General features: G+C 51.8%; 1 protein-coding gene across 1 annotated transcript in view; it reads right to left on the reverse strand.

Annotated features, from left to right (window-relative positions):
- Positions 1-2069, reverse strand: part of ARHGEF19 (Rho guanine nucleotide exchange factor 19) — a 19834-nt gene extending 17765 nt beyond the window's left edge. Inside the window, exon 1 of the mRNA XM_032300528.1 lies at positions 1849-2069. The gene's annotated coding sequence lies outside the window, so the exon portion shown is untranslated. The remainder of the gene's footprint in view (positions 1-1848) is intronic.
- Between the last annotated feature and the right edge of the window lie 6641 nt (positions 2070-8710).

Below are 8710 nucleotides of genomic sequence, written 5' to 3' on the forward strand. Positions count from 1 at the left end.
AAAAGAAGCCCAGGTCTGTCTGACACCACCACCCACCTGAATCCTTCACCACTGCCTGGTACTGCCTCATCAGGCTTTTAGGAGGGTCTCATGGTGAAAAGCGTGTGAAAGTCTACTGGGGGCGTGTCTTGGCTAACCTAACTAAACTCTTACTGTTATTCATACACTGCAGGCTTGGAAAGCATATACAGCAGCACAGCAGGGGTTTCATGGCCGGTAAGACGGAGTTTCGCTTTTGCTGTCCAGGCTGGAGTGCAACGGCGTGATCTCGGCTCACAGCAACCTCCGCCTCCCGGGTTCAAGCAATTCTGCCTTAGCCTCCCAAATAGCTGGTATTACAGGCATGTGTCACCATGCCTGGCTAGTTTTGTATATGATGGGGTTTCTCCGTGTTGGTCAGGCTGGTCTCGAACTCCCGACCTCAGTTGATCCACCCACCTTGGCCTCCCAAAGGGCTAGAATTACAGGCGTGAGCCACCGCGCCCGGCCCCAAAGTATTTTCCTTAGCTGCCAACCGATGGCCATTAAATTCAGATTGATTAGAGTCCCTCTGCTCCCCCATGTTCACTTCGGCTCCCTACAGCATCGCCACATAGTAAGGAGACACTGCACCGTATGGGTGGGGACCAGGTGGTCGTGGAGAGGTGGTAGGCTGGGGCGCAGAGACAGGTTTATTGTCAGCTTCGCACAGAGGCCAGGAGACAAGGAACACGGAAGTGGAGCAATGCAGGACAGGAGGTTTCCAGGGAACTCCAATTCTCTCATCCCAGCTCCCAGGCCGGCCTTGGGACACTGCACAGATGCGTAGCCGGAAGCCAGGGGACCCCAATAGGAGGAGAATTCTGGGGAACCTAGGGCCCTGTCCTGGAAGGGCAACCCTGCCCCACTCGCCCAAGTCCTGGACTTCGGGGACAGCGCTCCTGCTGCAGCAAACAGAGAGCACAGCTTGGTCAGGCTGGCGCTCTAGAGCAGAGACCCCCAACCCCAGTGTGCGGATATGGTAAAAAAAAGGGGGCGTTGCGGGGGCGGAGCTTAATGATGGGCGGGAACAGGCGGAAACTACAGGAATTCAGCCAATGCCTCCAATGGGCGAGGCCAAATAAGGGGGCGGGGCTAGAGAGGACTGAGCTACGGCCTGAGGACCGGTCAAGGGGCGTGGTCATTATGGTGCGGGTAGGGCCGGGGTCCGACGGGGTCCGCCTGCCTTGCTGACCGAAAGCAGCGCCTCTGGTTGTCCGCCAGTGCCTACTTGGCCAGGTAGCGCTAGCGCTTTATCTTGGTAGCCAGGGCTGGCACATTGGGCACGAGCCGGGCGATGGGGTGCAGAAAGAACACTACGTGCTGGGGAGAAAGGGGCCAAAAAGAATGACTGCCTTAGAGATCTTATGGAGCGCTTACCCCGCGCCAAACCCTAATCTGAGGGTTTTCTGGATATTAATTTATTTAATTTGCACAACTCTATGAGCTGGGAGTAATTTCTACTCTACAAGTGAAGAAACAGAAGCAGAAAGGAGTTGTCATTTGCCCAAAGACACAGAGGTATGATTTGAACCCCTTAACACTAGGAACCCCGTTAGGGGGAGGGCTTGTAAAAGAGCAAAGCTGGTGGGAGACTGCTTCCTCTCTTTTCTTCAGATCTCTTGCCAAGAGATAATGTTATTATTATTTGCGATATTAATTCATTGGGCACCTACAACGTGCCAGGCACTGTGCAAATGCTTGACACCGAACCTTCATAACGACTCTATGAAGTAGATCATGTTATGTAATATATCCCCCTTTCCAGCCGGTCGGCGGCAGAGCCTGAACTTGCAACCAAGCCTGTCCAAGACAGATGGCTGAGCCTACCTCGAAGGCGATAATGAAGCCCAGATGCACGGCCAGCAGCTTCCAGTAGAAGAGGGCGAGGTTCACCCGCGCGTCGCGAAAGGCCTTGTATCTGGGTTGCGGGATCCGGAAAGGCTCTCGGATCTCGACTCCGAACCCTGCGCTTCCTCCCCTCCTCTCCCCTAGAATCTGGCCCTGTCTGTTCAGCCCGTATCCTAGCCGGCTCCGCGCATCTGTTTGGGACAGGCTCAGCTCACTGCATCTCAGGCAGGCCCCGCCCCACCCGTCCACAGTTTCGGCTCCGGACTTCCCAGGCAGGCCCCGCCCCTACCTCCTCAGCACTCGCCCTTCCCAGACAGGCCCCGCCTACCAAAGCTCAGTACCCGCCCCTCCCAGGCCTCGCTCTGAAAGGCTCCGCGCCCTGCTTCCCGGACAGGCCTCGCCTCTCTCACCTCAGGGTCCCGCCCACCATGGCTCAGGGTCCCGCCCACCATGGCTCGGGCGGGACGCTGAGCCATGGTGGGCGGGACCCTGAGGTGAGAAGGCCCCGCCCACCACGTCTCCTGGCCACGCCCCTCCCCCCCAGTCTGAAGGGTCTCGCACCTACAGAGTATTTGCTCTGGGCCAGGTAGGCTGGGGGCGCGGGTGCCTGCCTGAAATTCACAAAGCCGCTCAGCTGGATGTGGTGCTCATACTGGTACAGAAGATGCGGCAGGAAGTCCGAGGTGAAGGTGAGACGGAAGCCTGCAGAGCCAGAGGGCCTTCAGGGCCCAATCCCCTAACTCACCCCCACTCGGATCCTGACCCACTCCCGAGGCAGGATGAACCTTTGGCCCGGAATCCTAGCCTCCTGTCCCCTATTTCCCAACCTCTGGCCCGGATTTCCTGCTCCAGCCCCCCATTTCCCTATTCCTGAACCGCCTTCCCCAGTCTCTGAGCTCCATCTCCCCCGCCTCCCTCCTCTGTATTCCCTTCCTCTACCGCACTCCATTCACGGTGACCGTAAGGTGCACCATGGCTTCCAGCAGGAGCAGCCAGATCCACACGTCCTGCCGCGCCCAGCCATTGGTCGCTGGTACTCGCACAGGAACTTGTGGGCATCCAGTCGGATCTCTACCCAGTTGGGCAGAGCAAACAGGGGCGCCAGCAGGAAGGCCCCCACAAAAATGGTGATGAACCCAAACTGCAGCTCTGGGAGGCAGGGAGTGTCCCTTGCTGTGCCAGCCCCCCAGAGGCCCCACTCATGCTCAGGGCACACGCTGGCTGCTGAGTGCTCACCCATCTCCGGGTATTCATCAAATAGTCCCTGGCACTCGATGAGCTCATACTCCTTCCTCCTCCCAGCGCTGGAGCTCCTGCCCAACCTGGGTGTCCCTCTGTCCTACCAGCTGCCACTTCTGCCAGGAAGCCTTCAGCTTCCTGGGGGCAGGAAGCAGGGAAAGCAGATAATGGTCATAACAGGATCTTGTGCTAGGAACTGCCACTTCTATTACCAGCACACCCTAGAGGCAGGCATCATGATGATTGCCGCTTTATTGATGAGGAAACACACTTACAGAACTTCCCCCAGGTTCCCCAGATTGTAAGTGGTGAAGCCAGGGTTCAAATCCAATCTGTTAGCCTCAGTTACACTCCTAAGAGTCCAGCCCCCTTTTTTTTTTTTTTTTCTTTTTTTTTTTTGAGATGGAATCTTGCTCTGTCACCCAAGGCAGAGTGCTGTGGAGCAACCTCAGCTCACTGTGACCTCTGCCTCTCGGGTTCAAGCGATTCTCCTGCCTCAGCCTCCAGAATAGCTGGGATTACAGGCGCTCACCACCACACCCAGCTAATTTTTGTATTTTTAGTAGAGATGGGGTTTCACCATCTTGGCCAGGCTGGTCTCGAACTCCAGACCTCATGATCCACCCACCTTGGTCTCCCAAAGTGCTGGGATTACAGGCATGAGCCACTGTGCCTGGCCCTGAGAGTCCAGCACTTTATGACTCCTAAGCAGATCTCATTAAAGACTGGCTGCTCCTAGGGAAAAGGACCAGCTCTGATTCATTTCTGTGTCCCTAGCATCCATCCAAGGGTGCACAGCAGGAAGGCCCCCCAAAAGATGGTGATGAACTCAAACTGCAGCATTGGGAGGTGGTGTTGTCGGGCATGGGGCCACCCAGTAAGGGATGAAGGACAGAATAAATGCAGGTGTTAGATTTTCACAGCTGCACAATGATGTGCCCATAAGTTACAGTTGATAAGACTCTAGCCCAGGGAAATCAAGAACCAGCTTCAAGATCAATAGCAAGACCTGGGTAGGGACAAATCGAGCCCAATGGGTGCTGCTGCTTTTGCTGGGCTGCTTCCTTGGGAGGCAACAGCCTCGAGGCTGGGGTTTGGGAAGCAGTCTCATCTGCCTCTGAAAAATGCCATGTAGAAGGGAGAAGAGTAGAAACTGACAAACTGGAAAATGAAGACTTTGAAAGTGAAGGCATTTTCGTGAAGGTCTGGATTCTATGTATCTCTGGACAAAGGGCAGAGCTGGACAGAATTCTACTGGGTGCAAAGGGGCAGGCATAGCCCATCAGGTCGGCCCCTATGCTCCTGTCCTTAACTCACTGATCCCTAATGCCAGCTTTGTGTCCCTGGCCACTCTCACTTGAGGGTGATTGGAGACACCAGACTCCCAGTTCCCAGATGACACAAAGACAGCCCTGCAACCCATTACCTTCACTTACCCCATCTGGTGAACCAGCCAGTAAGGTGTAGACCTGGCTTAAGAGAAAGACCAGGCCGGGCAAGGTGACTCACACCTGTAATCCCAGCACTTTGGGAGGCCGAGGCAGGTGGATCACCTTAGGTCAGGAGTTTAAGACCAGCCTGACCAACATGGTGAAACCCCGTCTCTACTAAAAATACAAAAATCAGCCTGGAATTACAGGTGCGTACCTGTAATTCCAGCTACTCAGGAGGCTGAGGCAAGAGAATTGCTTGAACTTGCAAGGCAGAGGTTGCAGTGAGCTGAGATCATGCCACTGCACTCAAGCCTGGGCAACAGAGCAAGACTCCATCTCAAAAAACAAAAAAAAAACCAGCATCAGGTTGAGCGCAGTGCTGTTGATGTTGGCAATGTTGCCAGCCTAGGCAGAGTGATGGGCCATTACCTGGAGCCTATCCATGTGGTGGCATGAAAAAATCCTGAAGATGCCTACTTCAGGCCTGGAGCCTGGAACATTGCTCCCACCCTCCACTGCCCCAAGGGACATTTACTTGGGTCATGAGCACAGGGTTGCCAGTGCAGCACATTGCAATGCTGATGATGCCAAGTTAAATTATGATAGACAACAGGAAAATCATCACCATGCAGAGCTGGGGGCTGGGAGACAGGGCTGTCAGAGATGGCAAGAGGGCTGCCAGGGTTCCAGAGCACCCACCCTGGAGGTGCCAGTCCTTTCAGAGCAAAGGCCCAATGTCCCCTCACCACAGTGAGGATGGCTGCAGAGCCAGTGAGTAGGCGGGAAAGGCAGCTGTAGGGTGGGGAGTAGGGTTCATTCAGGCCTGTCACTGGGTTCTGGATCATCTGCAGGGCCAGGGCAGCAAACTCTAGATGTAGGCACTCCTATCACAAGGGGCAACAGAAATGTCCATCCTAGGGCTGAGAGGCTGGTGCCATGATCCTAGGATAAGGGAAGCCCCTTACATTTTCCTGACTGCCTAGGGAGCTCTGGAAGTACAGGAATGGGGTCTAATTCACTTTTGGTTTTACAGGGCCTTTTTCCCCCAGGGCATGGTTAAAAGCCTGTGGATGATGGCTGGATGGTTGGGTGGGTAGACGGAGAAGTAAACAGCAAAAGGGTGGACATGTGGGAAAGGGCTAGATAGACTGATGGGTGAGCAGACAGTAGGCAGACAAATGGGTGGGTAAACTGGACAAACAATCAGCAAATCTCTATAGTTTACTCACAAGTAAGTAGGTAGGCAGGTGGGTGGAGGGATGGACGTATGACTAGGTGGGTGAGCAGATAAAAGTCTAGTAGGATGGTTGATGGACATGAGGATTGATGGATGGATAGATGGATGATGGATGGATGATTACGTGGGTGAGCAGATGAAAGTCTGGTTGGATGGCTGATGGACATGAGGATGGATGCGTAGATGGATGGATGGACGAATGGAGGGATAGACAGATAGCTAGGTGGATGAGAAGATGAAAGTCTGGTTGGATTGTTGAGGACTGATGAATGGATGGATGAATGGATAGATGGATGGATGAATGGAGGATGGGTGGATGGTTAGGTGGGTGAGCAGATGAAAGTCTGGTTGGATGGGTGATGGACATCAGGATGGATGGATGGATGGATGAATGGATAGATGAAATGATGGATGGAGGGATGGATGAATGGACGGATGGTTAGGTGGGTAAGCAGATCAAAGTCTGAATGGTGGATGAACATGGGGATGTATGGATGAATGGATGAATGGGATGGGTGGATGGGTGGATGAGTAGATAAGTTTATTAGTTTAGTCGATAACTATTAACTGTGTATCACTCTGCAATAGATACTGAATATGCCGCAGTGAACAAACTGGAGAAGATCCATGCCCTAATGAAATTTACAAACTAGTTTGTGAGACAGACATTAAATGAATGAACACAGATATATATATATATAAGTCCTATGAAGGAAAGCGTTTTCATGGATGGTCACTCTGAGTAAAGGACAATTTAGCTGTGACCCAAAAGGTGAAAAGGTGCTAAAGGGACAGTGGAGAGAAGCTTTCTGGGGAGGGAACAGTGTGTGCAAAGGCAGGGCGACTCTTTTTTTTTTTTTTTTTTTTGAGACAGTCTCATTCTGTTCCCAAGGCTGAAGTGCAGTGGTGCGATCTTGCCTCACTGCAACCTCTCCCTTCCAGCTTCCAACAATTATTGTGCCTCAGCCTCCCGAGTAGCTGGGATTATAGGCATGTGCCACCACGCCCAGCTGATTTTTGTATTTTTAGTAGAGACAAGGTTTTGCCATGTTGGTCAGGCTGGTCTCGAACTCCTGGCTTCAAGTGATCTGCCTGCCTCAGCCTCCCAAAGTCCTAGGATTACGGGCATAAACTACTGCACTCAGCCCACTCTTTTCAAATTAAATCAAATTTATTCTTTTTGAAACAGTCTCACTCTGTCACCCAGGCTGGAGTGCAGTTGTGTGATCGCAGCTCACTGCAACTTCTACCTCCCGGGTTCAAGTGATTCTCATGTCTCAGCCTCCCAAGTAGCTGGGATTACAGGTGCATGCCACAGTGCTGGGCTAGTTTTGTAATTTTAGTAGAGATTAGTTTTTTTGTTTTTTGTTTTTTGCCATATTGGCCAGGCTGGTCTTAAACTCCTGGCCTCAAGTGATCCACTTGCTTCAGCTTCTCAAAGTGCTGGGATTATAGGTATGAGCCACTGTGCACAGCCAATTTTAATTTTAATTTAATTTTTAATGTATTTTTTAAAGACAAGGTCTTGCTCTGTCACCCAGGCTGGAGTGCAGTGGCACAATCATAGCTCACAGGAGCCTCAAACTCCTGGCCCCAAGTGATCCTCCTGCCTCAGTCTGCTGAGTAGCCGGGACTACAGATACATGTCATTACACCCAGCTTATTTTTTATTTTTTAGTAGACAGAAAGTCTCACTATATTGCTGAGGCTGATCTTAGATTCCTGGGTGTCAGTGATCCTCCTGCCTTGGCCACCGGAAGTGCTGGAATTACAGGTGTGAGCCACTATGCCCAGCCCAGGGCCACTCTTTAGAATCACCTGAGTTGTATACTGCACTATCCAGGGGGTACCATTGACCTTTGCTTTGTTGCCTCAGTGTTCCCTTTCTGCTTTTTCAGTCCCCCAGCAGCTGTTTAACCAATACCTTACATTAAATTCTCTCTGTTAAAATACCTTGTCTGGTTTTCTATCTCCTATAACCCTGTTGAATGGATGAAGTGGTGAATGCCTGGACAAATGGGTGGGCAGAAGATAGATTATTCACAGATTCATTCAACAAACATTTATTGAGCATCTTCTATATGCTAGAGACCATTCTGGGCACTGGAGATATAGCAGTCAACATCACACCCAAGGTCTCTGCTCTCATGGAGCTCACATGCCAGTGGGAGAAGACAGATAATAAACAAACTATAAAATACAGTGATGAATGCTGCGATGAAATTCAAACAGGGAGCCAGGCGCGGTGGCTCACACCTGTAATCCCAGCACTTTGGGAGGCCGAGGTGGGTGGATCACCTGAGGTCAGGAGTTCACAACCAGCCTGGCCAACATGGTAAAACCTCATCTCTAGTAAAAATACAAAAAATTAGCCAGGTGTAGTGGCAGGTGCCTATAATCCCAGATACTTGAGAGGCTGAGATAGGAGAGGCGTTTGAACCTGGGAGGTGGAGGTTGCAGTGAGCGGAGATCACGCCATTGCACTTTAGCCCAGGCAATAAGAGCGAAACTCCATCTCAAAAAATAATAATAAATAAGTGAGAGGGAGCCTCTCTGGATTGGTGGTCAGGGAAAACCTCTATAAGAAGGAGACATTTGAGGCTTGAATGACAAGGAGTAGACCATATAAAATCTGAAGGGGCTGGGCACAGTGGCTCACATCTGTCTGTAATCCCAGCACTTTGGGAGGCCAAGGCAGGCAGATTGCCTGAGGTCAGGAGCTTGAGACCAGCATGGCCAACATGGTGAAACCTGGCATCTACTAAAAATACAAAAATTAGCCAGGTGTAGTGGCACACGCCCGTAACCCCAGTTACTCGGGAAGCTGAGGCAGAAGACTCATTTGAACCTGGGAGGTGGAAGCTGCAGTTAACTGAAATTGCACCACTGCACTCTAGCTTGGGCAATAGAGCAAGATTCCATCTCAAAAAAA

This window comes from Sapajus apella, unplaced genomic scaffold (genome assembly GCF_009761245.1).
Source record: "Sapajus apella isolate SASKATOON/1434 unplaced genomic scaffold, GSC_monkey_1.0 scaffold43, whole genome shotgun sequence".
Classification (NCBI taxonomy): domain Eukaryota; kingdom Metazoa; phylum Chordata; class Mammalia; order Primates; family Cebidae; genus Sapajus; species Sapajus apella.